General features: G+C 33.6%; 1 long non-coding RNA gene across 1 annotated transcript; it reads left to right on the top strand.

Moving 5' to 3' along the window:
* The first annotated feature begins 3,603 nt into the window (after window positions 1-3,603).
* Window positions 3,604-15,856, top strand: LOC127719967 (uncharacterized). The gene is made up of 3 exons (XR_007990568.1): window positions 3,604-3,717; window positions 13,671-13,750; window positions 15,371-15,856. It is a non-coding gene; the product is annotated as an uncharacterized LOC127719967 (long non-coding RNA).
* The last annotated feature ends 1,164 nt before the right edge of the window (window positions 15,857-17,020 follow it).

Raw genomic sequence — 17,020 nt, 5'->3', positions numbered from 1 at the left:
CCTCAAATATGATCTACAGAATTAGACTTATCATCGGGTGTGTACTTAAATGAGAAACACGACGGGTGCCGTATGTAAAATATGATCTGCTTGCCCTTACGGAACACCCCCGGTTTTGGTGGGGTTCGTGTTGCTCAGACTTTATTTTTCTATGTTGTGTTTTGTCAACTGTTGTTCGTCTTTCCGTCGTTTTTCGTTTTTTTGCCATGGCGTAGTCAGTTTGTTTTCGACTTATGAGTTTGAATGACCTTTTGGTATCTTTCGTCTTTCTTGTGAGCTAGCTCAGTGAGTCGATCTTCTACAAAGCAAGGTACATATATGTATTTACGTTTTATTGTCCAGAAGTGCACTTTAAATTTTCGACTGAACGTTTAATAAAAAACAATCAATGAACCAATCAGTCAATCATTAATAATGAGTATTTCAGCTCCTATATATACTAATGATAATTGTTTCCTTTTTTAAATATTGCAGTTGGTTTGTATACTTTCTAGGCTATATATAAATATAACATGTATAATGCTGTAACAGCTTCAAAGTTGAACCCTATCTGAATTGTGTGTTCATGGGTTACACCCTTACATTGCAAATTCTGTTTTCATTTCAACAGAAACAAAGTAGATTTTCGTTTTACTAAATATGATGATAATTTACAAATGCCTGGTTTTCATCTGTTTTGTATGTTTTGTCTGGAATAAAGACGTCTAGAATAATGCATTTGAACCAATGCATCGTCAAAAGCACAAATATTTTAATCTGGGACAACATGATTTACTCATCAGTTGTAATTAGCTTTGAACTCGCTTTCAGTAACTGCGAGTACTCTTATAACGGTACTGTGTATCTTTTATTTTTAGTTGTTTTATATCTCGTATCGATCTTTTTGAGTTAACCTAATTGCAACTGATTTTTACAGTGTGTTCTTTTATTGAGCTGTTACACCACTGTCTCGGGTATGGGGGAGTGTTAAGCAATCACAAAATTTATGCTCCTGTCCCAAGTCAGGATCCTGTAGTTCAGTGGCTGGTGTGGGTTCATGTCTATCATAGTTGTTTTTAGTAAATTTTTTTGTTATAAATTAGGCCGTTTTTTCTCTAGTTTGAATTGTTTCACATTTTTCATGTCAGGTCCTTTATAGTCGACTATACGGTAAGAGTATTTCTCATTATTCAATTTGCGTACGATTGCCTATATTTACTTATATCAACTTCATTTGAACTCTGGTGGATAGTTGTCTAATTGTCAATGATACCACATCTCCTTATTTTTATAAAGTCAAATCATCATAACATGTAAATAGATTAGTACAATTTCCTTTTCCGTATCTAGATGTTGTTGTCACAACTTACATTTTCATAGTCTCCAAAGTAGGTGACTGCAGAAAAATCGAAACATTATCGTCCTGGTCTGGAGGTTATGTAATAATCTCTTAAATCGATGTCATTTTAAAGGAAATTGTCATTTTGAAAAATCCGGAACTGCTGCGAAAATGTTAGCATAATACCAGATTTCCATGTTAAGTTGTACTGTTTAGATGTCAATCTCTCACACTATTTAGAAAAAAGAGTGATCCAAGAAGTCTCGAATATTATAATGCTACAAAAGGAGAAATTAAGGTTTTCATACTAAAGCTATACAATTAAGTCCATCGTTGAGCGTGCTAAAGAGTTTCAGACATTTATTATGTACCGTCGGCTGATAAAAGTAATTGACTATGATTACCTATAAGATGTCTCTGCACACGTATAGTTGATCATGAGTTTAACTTATATTGTCTGCATTCTACGTAATTAGCTTACATTACAGTTAATGTTCCTGGTATGTTTCTATTTCTTTGTTTTATCAAAAAATAGCTATAAAACAATAAAGTGTCAAACTACACAAAGACAACAATCTCAATACGTCTGTAACCTTTCGGACATTTGATTCAGTATGCTACAACATGTTCTAAATTGTTAAAAAAAATCAATGAAAATCGCCAAATCTTCACGATATTGCATTGACAATGAAAATGACAATTACTAATGCTACTAATGCTAGATATGAAAGTCTTTGACACAAAGTTAAAGATTGGAGGGAATCCATTCAATCATAAGCAAATTGTAAAAAATGAGTACCAGCATATCGACATGTGCAACCAAATTATCCTAGAGAGGAATATATTTCTCTTTTTACTTGCCTAATATATGGAAGAATTGGTTGATTTTCGAGATTACATGTAATCATCATAGTTCTTTTTAAGTGATAATTGTGATGCACCCCATATGTACCAAGTGTTAGATTAGTTTTATTGATATTAAAGACATTTCTTGGTATTTCTAAACGAAAGATTTTATACACACAGAAGAAGAAGTATACTTAACAACAAAATTAATTTCCTTTACCTGTGTATAATATGACGCAGGTTTCTTCCAAAGTGATGATTTTCTATAAATTGTTTGAAATTTCACAGTGATACATACTTTAACTTTGTTTATTTACTTTTGACTTTAATTATTTATCCCTTGTAATTTTTTATTTAACTGTGTATTTGCATTCAGGTGTCACAGGTCAAATTTATTCGTTCATTGTGTGTTAATTTACGTTTTTTGATTGAGTTCAGCCTTCCAATTGATATTTTATAGTGTGTTTTTCTATGTTGTGATGTTATACTATTGTTTCAGAAAAGGGAGAAAGTTTGGTACCATTAAAACGTTTAATCCCGCTGCAAATGTTTGCACCTGTCCTAAGTCAGGAATCTGATTACAGTAGTTGTCGTCTGTTTATGTAGTTCATACGTGTTTCTCGTTTCTCGTTTTTATATAGATTAGACCGTTGGTTTTTCCGTTTGAATGGTTTTACACTAGTAATTTTTTGGGGCCCTTTATAGCTTGCTGTTCGGTGTGAGCCAATGCTCCGTGTTGAAGGCCGTACCTTGACCTATAATGGTTTAATTTTATAAATTGTAACTTGGATGGAGAGTTGTCTCATTGGCACTCATACCACATCTTCCTATATCTACTAACGTGAACAATATTGTTTTGTTTTGTCTGTCTGTCCATCGTATGTGTATATTTTTCTTAATCTTAAACCTTGAAAATTCACATAGAAAAAAACATTGCAAAACTACTGGATACCATGCATAGATGTGAACCTGTTATTTAGTCTTTAAAAATATGGGAAAAATAAAATATCCAACAACTGTAGTTGATATTGAAATTAAATAACACTTAACAGAATAATTTAATTCCCAAAAATTAACAAGCGACTGTATAATACCTTTAATCTTTTATTTCATTTATCTTATTGTTTGTCTTTTTTCAAAAAGGGGTTTAAGTTTATCATTTGAAAATCCCACAGAATTTATATATTTAAACATAACAACCTGTAGGTAGTACTCGTATTTGAGACTTGTTCTTTTTCGTTTTCTTTTTCATTGTCATCAGCTTGATATCTTATAATTGCTTAACTTGCACGTTTTATTTATGTGAATTATCAAATGAACCAGGGGATTCACAAGATAAACTTATTATAAGTTTCAAAAGTGGTTAATGGAACATTACAATCGATATAGTTTACAAAATCTGCATAGCGACAAATCCGGAAAACATACGTTTTCTCTGTTTACGTTTTTCTACTTATTTTAATTGTATATCACGTGGTATAGATGTTTATTATGTATCTCGAACACGTGTATTTTATTCATTCTTGTGTGTTGGAATATTCTTAACTTATTTGGTAAGTTTTAAGTTTAATGAAATAAATGTTTTGTTTTCTTTAACGATAACTTGTACACGCTACAGAATACTGAAAACTTGAAGCATTATGAGTATATATTGTTGTGTAATATGGTATAATAGACGTGACATTACTATGTAGACAGTACGGTAGTTAGATATACCGCGTAGCCCGGTTCCCGGAATGATCCATTGTAAACTACCTAACTCAGGATAAGATCTCGGATAGTTACCAGGTAACGAGAGTTGGCGTATTGGCGGGAATAAGGACGCAACGAGAAACATATTACCAGAGCGTATCATAGGATATTTGGTAAGTTAGTACAATTAGAGGCGTTGAATTGTATTTGTAGTATTAGTATTGAGTGATAATACTCGGAAATCACATCACTGGCGCTTGGCGAGCAGGGTTTCCTGTGTTAAAAAGACGAATTAATCGAGAAACAGAAGTGAGTACGTCACGTGTAATTGCGAAGTTCATATTGCTATATTTGGTATATTATGAAGTGTTTGAACACGGAGATAATATAAGCATAAAAACTTTAATTAAATATAAAGCGTTAATTACAGAAGTTATTTTCGAAAATTGTTTCACGTTTTGCTAAAATTAGCCGTTTTGTGTAGAAATTAGACAAATTAGCCGTTATCAGAGCAAATTAGAGGAAATTAGCCACTTTCGGAAAAATTAGCCGTTTTTTTTCTGTGGTTAGCCATATAGCACATACACATTAATTTTTTTTTCTGGTTCAGCAACCAGTGAATTAATTGAATTGTATTTGTGTTATCATAACATAATGGCAGACTTAGCTTTTCAGAAGGAGCGTACTAAGATTAATAGCTGTACTTATGAAGAATTATTATTGTTACCTGGTGTTGCAAATGTCACAGCTGACAAGATTATCTCTTTGAGAGAGACATATGGTAATATTCAGTTTGAGCATCTTTCTGAAATACCAAGACTACGACTTACTGAAACTGATGGATTTGATAGATTTTTCACCGGATACACAGCAACAAGAATACAAATCACGGACTCAGTCAAGTTATGATTTACAAGATTATGTTGACTATGGTGAAGTTAAAACATCTGCATTTCATTCGGAATGTGCAAGACGAGAAGCAGAAATCAATGACTTTTCAGATTCTGACACAACTTCTGATGAATGTTTGCTTAAACCTGAGCCTGAGGAAGTCAAACGTGAGTTATCACGTCCCAGTTCAGCAAGCCTTTAAATTACACTTTGCAGTATGGGGACCACCAGTATTCAACAAAATTGTCAAGACCTGATGAAAGAAAACCATTACTACAAACCAAGTATGATGACCAGGATAAAGTTCAAGATTTTTCAATTGATCGACAGTTTAAGCCAGACAGAATTCATAGAACAGACGAATTAGGGTACACGAAACCAAGTATCAGATTAAATGTTGAGGAAAACATTGAAAAACGTGATTATTCACGTAACCAAAATACACAGCAGCAGACATCACAATTGGGATGGCAGCAAGGGCCCAACGAGCACGAAACTAGATTAGAAAGGCCAGTTCCAGTCCAAAGACGTCGTCAACAGTTAGATGACATATACCTTCACCAGAAATCCGACGCAGAATACCTACACCTGAAATCCGTCGCAGAATACCTTCACCTGAAATCCGTCGCAGAATACCTTCACCAGAAATATTTAGGGAACCAGTATATTCCTTGAGAACACCAAATCCAACATACTCTTCTACGATAAATAGAAATATGTACCCTCCAAGACCATATTTAAGTTATGAAGAGTCACCGCAATTAATGTCTCCAGCAAAGCCAAAATCAAAGAACCTAGAAATACCAAAAGGACTGAAGTATGATGGTTCCTCAAGTTGGAAAACTTTTTACACCAAGTTTCAAAGGTATGCTGATCGTTTATTGTGGACTACCACGGAACGAAAAGACCAACTGTGTTGGTGTTTACATGGTAAAGCAGGTGATTACTATGCAAATTTACTGGATAGAGACCAAGGTGTGGATTACTTTGAATTAATTCACAAATTAGAGAAAAGGTTTAATTTTCAAGACTTACCAGAGACGTTGCAAGTTCAGTTCATGAGTGCACGACAAAATACAAATGAGAAATTGGAAGATTGGGCAGACAGAGTTCTCTCGTTAGCCTGTAAAGCCTTTAGAAATCTTCCCGGCAGTTATATGTATACACAAGCTATCTGGAAAATATGCCAGGGATGCTCAGATAAAGAAGCTGGTCAACATGGAGCCACAGCCAGACCAACATCTGTTGAAGCAGCAATTGACCAGATAAAATGGTTCCAACATAACCACACAGCTATATTTCGTAAACCAACCGATAGACGTGACCCAACACCAAATCAGGATGAACCAAGTGATTATGATAGCGACCTAGCTGTCCACGCCATTGGTAAGACAGACACAAAGTCTGAACTGTCTAAACAAATGGAAACATTGCTAGAGAAGATGACTGCTATGGAAGCATTTCATAAACAGGAAATAGGAGACCTTAAACAGCAGCTTCAAAAACAACAGCAGGCAAAACAGTTTCATGCACAAAATGAAGTCCAGCCAGCAACCCAACCATTCAGCCAGCAAAATCAAGGTAATCGCCAACAATGGCGTAACAGGGATAATAAGCAAGATAATCAGCTACAATCACCATTTAAAAGGCGCTGGGGACCTATATAACCTGAAAAATTAGCATATATGGCTTGCTATTTCTGTCATAAGTTTGGACACATACAACGGGACTGTCCTGAATTACATTCACCGACAGGAAATAAGTACACAGACCATTTAAACTAGAAAGAGTCGGGCTAAAGGGCGGAACCCTGACTCAGACCACACCTAACCGCCTAACGTTGAACACTATTTCAAACGAAAGAAACAAGATTACCCCGTTGAAAATATGTGACATGTCAACATCCACAGATACTCTGTCTAATTCATCATTGCACACAACGGAGCCTGATAATGATTTACAGAAAGTAATTGACCTTCAGTTGCAAGATGAACTATTTGCCAGTTAGGCTCAGCATCTATGCTTCGATTCACTTTAAAAGTGCATGGACAGCCTGTAATTTCGGTAGTAGATACCGCAGCAGAAGTAACAATCATTTCTGACAAAGTTTATGAATCTCTTAGCAAAAAACCACCCATGAAAAGAAAAACAACACTGCAGGCAGCAGGGCGTGGTATGCACATGGATGCGTTTGTAGTTGGACCAGTTGAATTACAAATTGGTAAAAGAACATATAGGACAGATATTTATGTTGCGCCTATTGATAATGACATGCTATTAGGACTTGATTTTCTAGTCAAAGCAAAAGTAATTTTAGACTGCAGAAAATTAATTTTTTTCATCAATGGAGAAGCACTACCTATGGTACATGGACTGGTACCGCCTGTGAACGTGATAGCAAGAGTAGCTAAAATTACCGTTCCACATAGAACAGTCATACCTCCTAATTCAGTCGTACAATAAGAGTCAGATTTGTCAGCGGAATTAACTGATTTTATAGTTGAACCTAACAAAGAGATAGATTTGTTAATCCCACGTGGTTATTACAACGCTAGTTCTTGGCCATGTGTCAGTTTACTTAATGTAACGAACAACAAGATAGTTTTGCAAAACGGAACTCTATTAGGCGAAGCAATTGAAGCTGATGTTGTTGAAATTGGGCACGCCCCGTCAGTAGCAACAACTGGAATAACCAGAGATAACAATGAACTACCGGAACAGTTGCAGAACATATTGGATAAATCCAGTACACTTGCTGCAGACCAAAAATCGAAAGTTGCAAATTTACTTCATGAATTTGCTGATGTTTTTGCACTAGATGATTTTTACTTGTGAACATTTAACCACATTGAACACGAGATTGATACAGGTGATGCGCGCCCTATCAAACAGCGAATAAGACGAACACCCATGTGTTTTGCACACGAAGAAGAAAACCATTTAAAGAAAATGTTAGATGCAAGTATAGTGGTTAGAGGAGCTAAGCCAGTATCACATGACAGTAAAGCACAGGCCAGGTAATAGACACCAAAATGCGGACGCATTATCACGTCTGCCAGATTTAGCCTGTCCACAGAATAGATTAGCAGCTGGAAACGTGCTAAAACACAATCTACCCTGTGGAGCATCCGATTATTGTACTCGTGCACACCAAAGTTTGCTTGGTTTTCAAGAAGACGTAATTAACGTTATTCCTTTAGCTTCACATCAAGACTGTAAAACATTTGAGCAAACACACAGTACAGGACCACTTACAGTACTACCGAGTTCTTTGATTTCTGAGAACAATTTACTGAAACAGAACATTGCACAACATACAAATGTAATTATAGAGGACAATGCTACACCAGATAGTTCAATATCACAAGACGGGGACCAGAACGTGACAAGTCACGTGAATGAGAATTTAGGTACATCTCCTGTCCAGCCACAAGTATTTGACAGTACCAATCAAGATTCAATAAGCCAGAACCAAAATGTTTGTCACAGTTCAGATGAAATAGTCACTACACCACTTGGTATGTCAGTTTACGCGACATATTTGGACCTTCCAAATGTAAATGCCATTACTGAGACAAGTATAGAAGCTAGTACTTATTCACCAGAGCAATTACGAGATTATCAATCTAAAGACCCAGACTTGGAATTAATACTGGTATGGTTCAGGGACAAAACAGAGTCATCAGAGGCTACAATATTCAGATGCAGCCCAATAGCTAAGAAATATTGGATAAACAAAGATATGTTCTATTTAGATGATAATGGAATATTGAGAAATTTGGACAAGAAAGACAGAACACCAAGACTTGTGGTACCAAGAGATCTTGTTGAACAAGTAATATCATTATGTCATGATATTCCTGCTGCAGGTCACCAAGGTATGAATAGGACCACATTGAGAATCAAGGCAAAATATCAATGGTATGGTATGACCCAACGAATAAGAGACTTTGTCAAAACATGCAGTACATGCAATTTATATAAGAAGCCGAACAGGAAAGCTAAATGTCCGCTTACCCAGTTTCATGCAGGTGCACCAATGGAGCGTGTCCACTTAGATTTTCTAGGACCACTGCCAGAGACGAAGTTTGGGAATGCCCATGTACTAGTTATGGTTGATCAGTTTTCCAAATGGATGGAATGTATTCCGTTACCAGCACAAACTGCAGAACATACGGCAAGAGCTGCTGTGAACGAGTTTTTTTCTCGTTTTGGATTCCCATTCCAGGTTTTTACAGACCAAGGACGCAATTTTGAAAGCAAGCTTTTCAAATCCATCTGTGAAATCTTGCAAATGCACAAAGCGAGAACAACTCCGTACAGACCATCCTCAAACGGACAAGCAGAACGTTGCAACAGAACCTTAATGGACGCCGTCCGTTGCTTCGTTTCTAAACAACAAGACAATTAGGATGAACATTTGGCACAGTTGGCAGGAGCTGTTCGATCGTCAGTTAACAGAAGTACTGGTTTTACGCCAAACATGCTGATGCTTGGGAGAGAGGTTAACCAGCCTGTTGATTTATTGTACAGCGTACCTGGTGCTAAAACAGACGAGTCACAAGATGAGTATGTGATAAGACTCCGAGATGCCATAACATCTGCACATGAAATAGCGCGCAACACGCTAAAAACTACACAGAATACCATGAAACGTGATTATGATGTACGTATTCTGGAGAGAGAATACAAAATAGGAGATTTAGTTTATGTTTTGGACACGGCAAAGATTAAAGGTCGGGCGAAGAAATTGGACCCACCTTGGAAAGGTCCAGGACTTGTATGTGCCAAATTATCTTCGTATGTGTACAAGATAAAATTGCAAAAAACTGTACTGACAATAAATCATGACCGTTTAAAGCCATGTAAAGACAGAGAAGTACCACCCTGGTTAAAACAGTGCCAGCACCGGTTACAGAACGGTGAAGATGTGACCAAGGCGACTAACCCAGACTTGTACTGTTTGTGCAGAAAACCAGATGATGGACTGTTTATGATACAGTGTGATTTCTGTCATGAGTGGTACCTTGGAGCTTGTATAGATGTGACACCAGAGCTGGCTGACACTATGGTAAAGTTCAGATGTCCACGGTGCCAGGACTCTAGTACCGCAAGGTAATTTAAAATATAAAACAGGATACTATGATGTACATATAGAGCAGATTCGTGTGTACATAGAGGATAACGCAAATCAGTTGTAAAGTTTGATTGGACATTACAGTGAAGATTGTGTGTAATATATATATCAAGGAATGATATATTAATTTTAAAATAACTCCGCAGAGCGAAGACGGAAGAATTGTTGAATTTTGAAAAAATATATGTCTGTCGTTGAAATGTCAACGTTGGATATATTTGGAGATTTATTTTTATCCCCGTGGTGCGACCAGACGGGGTGGACTAAAGGAAGATAGTGAATATTCGAATAGGAAGTAAACTCCCTCCTTTCAAAGTGGGGGGAGTGTTGTGTAATATGGCATAATGGACGTGACATTACTATGTAGACAGTACGGTAGTTAGATATACCGCGTAGCCCGGTTTCCGGAATGATCCATTGTAAACTGCCTAACTCAGGATACGATCTCGGATAGTTACAAGGTAACGAGAGTTGGCGTATTGGCGGGAATAAGGACGCAACGAGAAACATATTACCAGAGCGTATCATAGGATATTTGGTAAGTTAGTACAATTAGAGGCATTGATTTGTATTAGTAGTATTAGTATTGAGTGATAATACTCGGAAATCATATCAATCATTGATGACATTCTGATGGTAAGTTAACATGATCAAAAACATGGATAAAGAATGAGTTTTTGTTGATACTTTGTATAAAGTATTGCCAATCGTTTCGTGTAAACAGAGAAACAGTTTACATAAAACATAAATGAGAAACATAGTGTTGCTCTACGAGTATAATGTCTTAACTTTCACATAAACAGAGACACACACATATACCTACACAAAAACATGATCACAAAACTTGCACACTCACTCTCCCTGTCACACAACTACTCAACCATGAGTACTTGCACACCTCTCCTATTGAATTACTTTGCGGTTAATTAGATATATTTAAATGTATCTTTCAAAAATATACTACATTTTCTTTCTAAGAGTATACTATTTTCATACCATTCTAAGAATTCTAATTTAATAACACTATATACATCTATGTACTTGTGTTTTAACTCTGATGCATAATTACTTTTGTAAACAGCAAATAAAACAATTGTTAACAACACATTAATATCAAAATATGAACTGTCATGAATTTTGAATCCAAGTATTAAATTTTGCATTGATAAAATATGTGTACCTATTTTTATTTTATCAAGTAGTAACCCAATTTTAATCCAAAATTCTTGTAAAAATTCACACTCTTTAAAAAAATGATCATAATTTTCTACTTGGTGACATATATGACATTGATTATCCTTCATTATTTTCCATTGATAAAGCAGTTGCTTACATGGTAATATATAATTGATCAATTTCCACCTAAACATTTTTAGTTTGTTATCATTTAACTGGTGAAATGTAAAGTTTAATATATCATGTATATGATTTGAAGAATTTAGATTGAATATTGTTTTCCATTTTATGAAGCCAATAGGTGTGTCACTTTCTATACCTTTGATATAATTATATATATCTTTAGCTTTTAATGTTTTAATGCAGATTGATTTGGCTTTGTTTTTTGCTTCTAAGCAAAGATTTCTGTCTATTTGAACTTTAGTTGAAATTGATTGATTTGATTTTTACATGATTTTCCCTTACTTTTTGATTGCAGATTTTAGTTTAGAAAGTTCTGCTATCCAGTTTGATTTTTCTTTCAATTTATTTAAGATTACTTTTTGGGAGATATTACCTTGTTTATCTATGATATCATTAATAAAAAAAATGTCACTTTCTATCCAGTTTGGAAAAACAAGACTGTTACCATTTAATTTAATTGATTGATTACCCCAAATGAATTGCTGTATTACACTTTTGAAATTTAACCCCTTGCTTATCTTGGAACTATTATGTACTTTATACCAACTTTTTAATATTTCTAAATAAAATTCTGGCAATTTTTTTTAAATTTGGTATGTCATACATATTTTCATGGTTCATGTTAAATAGAGAGAAGTTAGCTCCAAATTTGTTAAAGTAATATAAAGGTATAACATTCCAGTTTGAAAATTCTTCTGTTGTTAACCTTTTAACCCAAAATATATGAATTGATGTTATATAACTATCTGTATCAATCATTTTTAAACCTCCTTCCTGATAATCATTACATAGAGTAGATCTCTTGATTTTCTCATTTTTGTTTTGCCATATATAGTTAAATATTAGTTTTTTAAATTGTGTTAGAAAGTCTCTCGATAAATTGGTTACTGATGCTAAAAAGGTTTTGTTTGGTATAATTAATGTTTTTATTACTGTTATTCGTACAATCATTGTAAGCTTTCTTTTCTTTCAATTTGAAATGCTTTTTCTGACTTATATATTTTCTGTGTTTAATTTATTGCATTCAACTTTATTAGTTCCAAAATATACACCTAAACTTTTAATGGGGCTTTTATTCCAGCTAATGTTTTCATATTTATCTTTAGAATGTTTTAATTTACCTAGCCATATTCATTTAGTTTTTGATTTATTTCGTTTTAGACCAGAAAGAGCTCCAAATTCTTCAATTAAATTTAATGCCAGGCATTTTTCTTGTTTTGATTTAAGAAAAAGTGTAGTATCATCTGCAAGTTGTGAGATTTTAAGACTATGTGTTTTAGAATCAAGTTTGATTTGAAATCCTTTAATACCTGTATCTTGTCTTATTCTACATGCCAGAATCTCTACAGCTATAACAAAAATAATCGAACTCAAGGGACACCCTTGTCTAATACCACGAAAGATGCTATAGGTTTCAGAAATCCACCCATTATTGAGCATACAACCTTTGACACCATTATATAAAGTTTTAACCCATTTAATAAACGAATGTGGGAGACCAACTTTTTAAGAGCTTCATACATAAATGACCATTCTAACGAATCAAAAGCTTTTGAAAAATCTATAAATAATAAAGCACCATCTATATTAAAAGTTTCAGAGTAATCTATGATATCTTGAATTGGTCGGATATTGAAACCAATGTACCTATTTTTTACATATCCATTCTGATCACTTTTTATTATTTTCGATTAAACAGGTTTTAACCGTTGGGCTAAAGTATAGGCTATTAATTTGGTGTCTACATTTATTAAAGTTATAGGTCTATAATTGTCTAGGGATAGTGGGTCTTTTTTTTTGTACAATAAAGATACTATTCCTATTTTTGTAATGTTGTTAATTCTTCTTTCTCATAACACTTATTGAAAACTTCTACAGCTAGTTCTTTTATATTATCCCAGAATGCGCGATAGAATTCAACACTTAGACCATCTATACCTGGTGATTTGTTTAGCTTCATATTAAAAATGGCTTCTGTGCATTCTTCTATTGAGATGTTGCCGCCTAGAGAGCTTTTCTCGTTATCAGTTAATTTATGATCTATTTTTGTTTCTTCAACATATTGCTTAATATTATTAACATCTGGATTTGTACTTTTATATAAATTTTCATAGTAACATTTTTCTAAATTTAAAATTTCTGATGGCTCTGTTATGATTTTGTCTTGCGTATCTTTCAATGCCGAAATATTTTTTTTTGTTTGTCTTGATTTTTCTGAACCTAAAAAGAATTTTTGTGTTTTTTCCCCTTCTTCTAACCATTTGACTCTGGATCTTACTTGTGCACCTTTAACTTCATTTTTATAAAGATTTTCTAGATTTTTTTCAATTTTTTCTATTTCATCTTTAGTTTTTTTTGAAGGATTAATTTTATTATTTAATCTTTGTAAGTTCATTTCTAAATCTTTTATTTTCTTTTTCTTTTCAGATGACTTGTTTTTACAATACATTACAGTTATGTCCCTTACTTCAGATTTGAAGATATCCCAAATATCTCTAGAATCTCTGGTAAGTGCCTTTTCTTCATATTTTAAAATAAGGTTGTTTATATGGTTTTTATAATTATCATCTATTAAAAACTATTATTTATTTTAAAGAAACCTCTTCCTCTGCCATGGGGATTTTGTCTTATTTTTAACGAAATGGCTTAGTGATCAGTATGTGATATCATAGCAGGTCTTATATCAGAATTGATTACGTGTGGCCTTGTGTCTGGACTGATCAAAAAGAAGTCTATTCTACTTGTGAGGTTCGTATTGTTTTTCCTTCTCCATGTAAATTGAGTTTTGTTTGGATTTATTTCCCTCCATATATCTATTAATTTGTTTTTTTTAATGAGCTGTTTAAGACTATTTACTGGTTTGTAGTATTTATGAGAGCTATTTAATAGGGTTTCATTCATGTCCCCTCCTAAAATTAAGATACCTAAGAGATTATTTTCTTTGATGTTATTTACGCTTTTAAAAAATTTATTTCTGTTAGTATGAATGTTAGGGGCATATACATTTATTAAGGTAAAAATGTTATCGTTAACTTCAATGTTGATCAAAATAATTCTCCCATCATTATCTTTAACTTCATTTATTAGTTTATAATTTAAACTGTCTTTAATCATTATTGAAACGCCTCTGGATTAGGAACTTCCATAGCTATGAAAAAATTTACCTTTTACTTTACTATTAATAATATGTTCATTTTTCTCTATTAGATGGGATTCTTGTATAAATAATATATATTACATTTTTGATGTTTATTCCACAAATATAATCTCTCTCTTTCTGTCCTAAACCTTGACAGTTTAAGGATATAATATGTATATTGTCACTCATTGTTTTTACTTAGGAATTGTTCACTTTTATACATTAAATGTAACTGTACAATTATGGTACTCATAATTAGTGTAATAACCCACCCAATAGTACATGTTAATGAGACTATTATTAGAACAACATGCCTTATTACATTCTTTACATGTTTGTATATACACAAGGTTAAATGCACTGTTAACTTCTTTTTTTCAAAGACACAATATAGTAATAAAAATATCATTATGAAGAAGGATAGTTGTAAGAAATGACCATTATAACAGTGTAACATAAAATAAATAACAGATTTGATTATGCTAACCACTTTCGAGCTAAATTTTGTTTGTTTACATATCAATACTATGTATCTAATATAAGAATAACAAAGCTTAAGTGTATTTAAATATACAAATATATCATTCAAATAACTATACACTTTTCCAATAATCAGGAAAGACGCTATCATGATTCCCATCGATCTCTGAATTGTTTTATCGAGTAATCTATTTTTAGATTCGGTGAAAACCGAGAAATTTGTGGATTTTTGGAATAGGGTCTGCATGAATATAACTGTAGTTATACTGTTTTTAGTTAGGTATGTCACATGTATGACGATAATGCAAATTAAAAAGAGAAAATATTTTTGAACATTTAAATATAGTTGCAGAAATTTTGTGTTTGACAGATGATACATGTTTACTTTGACGACTACATTGATTGACCTACTTAAATAGTTGTTTATTGATGTGTGCGTTTGATATAAACTTAATTGTAAAAGAACAAACAAATAACTATTATTTACATATGTTTCAATTCTTTTCAGGTATTTTAGAGTGGCAATCACCATGGATGTGGAAGTAGCTTGTACAAAAAATACATGAACTATATAGAAGGAACTAATTTTCAGTTTTGGGGTACCTAAGGCAATAGTGGTGTTTTTAATTTGCCAATCTTTGAAATTGATACTAATTGTGTCCAGGTGAACTAAGTGAGATAATGTACATGTGTATGGCCGATCTTGTTCAGTTATAAAGTTATTCCTGGTACATGTATGTGAGGAATTGAGACATTTATTAACGTGGATTTCATCTTTCAAGGAAGTGATTTCATCAACTAAGTGATGTGGAACACAGCTACAGTTAATCAATTTACCAATCATACTGGAACCATTCAGATTGGGATTTACACATGTTTTGAATTCATTCTTGGTTAATAAAAAGATGATAATAACTTTCAATGGATCAACTATTTGATCATGTTCATTTGTTTTCATGATAATCATAATAAAATATTTCATATCAACATTTAATATATTTTTTCTTACAGAGTGTATACAATCTAATATTATTGTATCACACAATGGATTATTTTTTTCACATTTTTCAGTTAAGATAAAACTAAAACTAACATATATACATATGCACAAAAACTGTGCATTGAAAAACACACTACTGTACATTAAAGTTAACTAGGTCACTGATTAGGGATTTGTCTTCTGTTTTGTCGGCTCTACTACTCGTTTATGTAATTCATCAGTCGGTGTTGTTGCTTGCCTTTTCCCAATTTTCCAGAAGCTGACTTGGGCAGATTTTGTTTGTTTGATTTATTTTTGTTTAATTTTTTTTATCTGTCTTTTTGTCTTTTTTATTTGTCTGCTTATTGTTCGTAGTAATTTTTTTACGTTCTTTTGAGACTACTAATTGTTGTTCATCATCTTCACTATCATCATTTGAATCATCACTACTTTCACTTGCAGGTTGCTTATCTTTAGTTTCATCTTGAACGTTATCAACGTTAGCAGCTTCAGGTACACTATCAGGAACATTCGAATCACCATTCTGATCTTGATCTGCTGCTGGATCGTCCATCGGTTGTTGACATTCTTTGGCTTTATGACCTGATTTACCACAGGAGTTGCACACCCAGTCATTGTCACAGGTCTCCTGTTTGTGTCCCGTCTGTAAACACTTGTTGCATTTAGCATAAGGATTTACTACAATTTGGTCTTTGTGGATGAGTAGCGCTTTGTATTTTCCTATACTGATGAATCTAGGTAGCTGTATACCAGGTACTGGACTTACCATGAATAACCGGTCTCCGGTTTGGCAGTTGGTAAGAAATCCGTTGATACGTAGCCTTTACCGATTGAAGTTGTGAATTTTGAGATTATGTTCGGTCTCAAGATATCTACCAATTTGGTTGTCGTCTGCTGATAAGGGTACGTTTTTTATCCGGATGCGTAAGTAGTTGATGTGTTCTTTAACTACAAATTTTGGGTTTCTGTCATATACATGTATGTGTTTTTTCCTGATAGTGAGACCATTAGCTATCAAATGTTCCCTATCTGACTCACTATCAAGATAAACCCGCCACATTCCATTTACCCTTTGAAGACCTTTCAAATGGCTGTCTTCCACAACATGGCCAATATCACTGTACAACTCAGCATGATGTAAAAAATCTACAGGTTTTG

This window comes from Mytilus californianus, unplaced genomic scaffold (assembly GCF_021869535.1).
Source record: "Mytilus californianus isolate M0D057914Y unplaced genomic scaffold, xbMytCali1.0.p SCAF_11, whole genome shotgun sequence".
NCBI classification, from domain to species: Eukaryota; Metazoa; Mollusca; class Bivalvia; order Mytilida; family Mytilidae; genus Mytilus; species Mytilus californianus.
The sequence above is the reverse complement of the archived record's forward strand: the minus strand, read 5'-3'. Positions and strand labels throughout refer to the sequence as shown.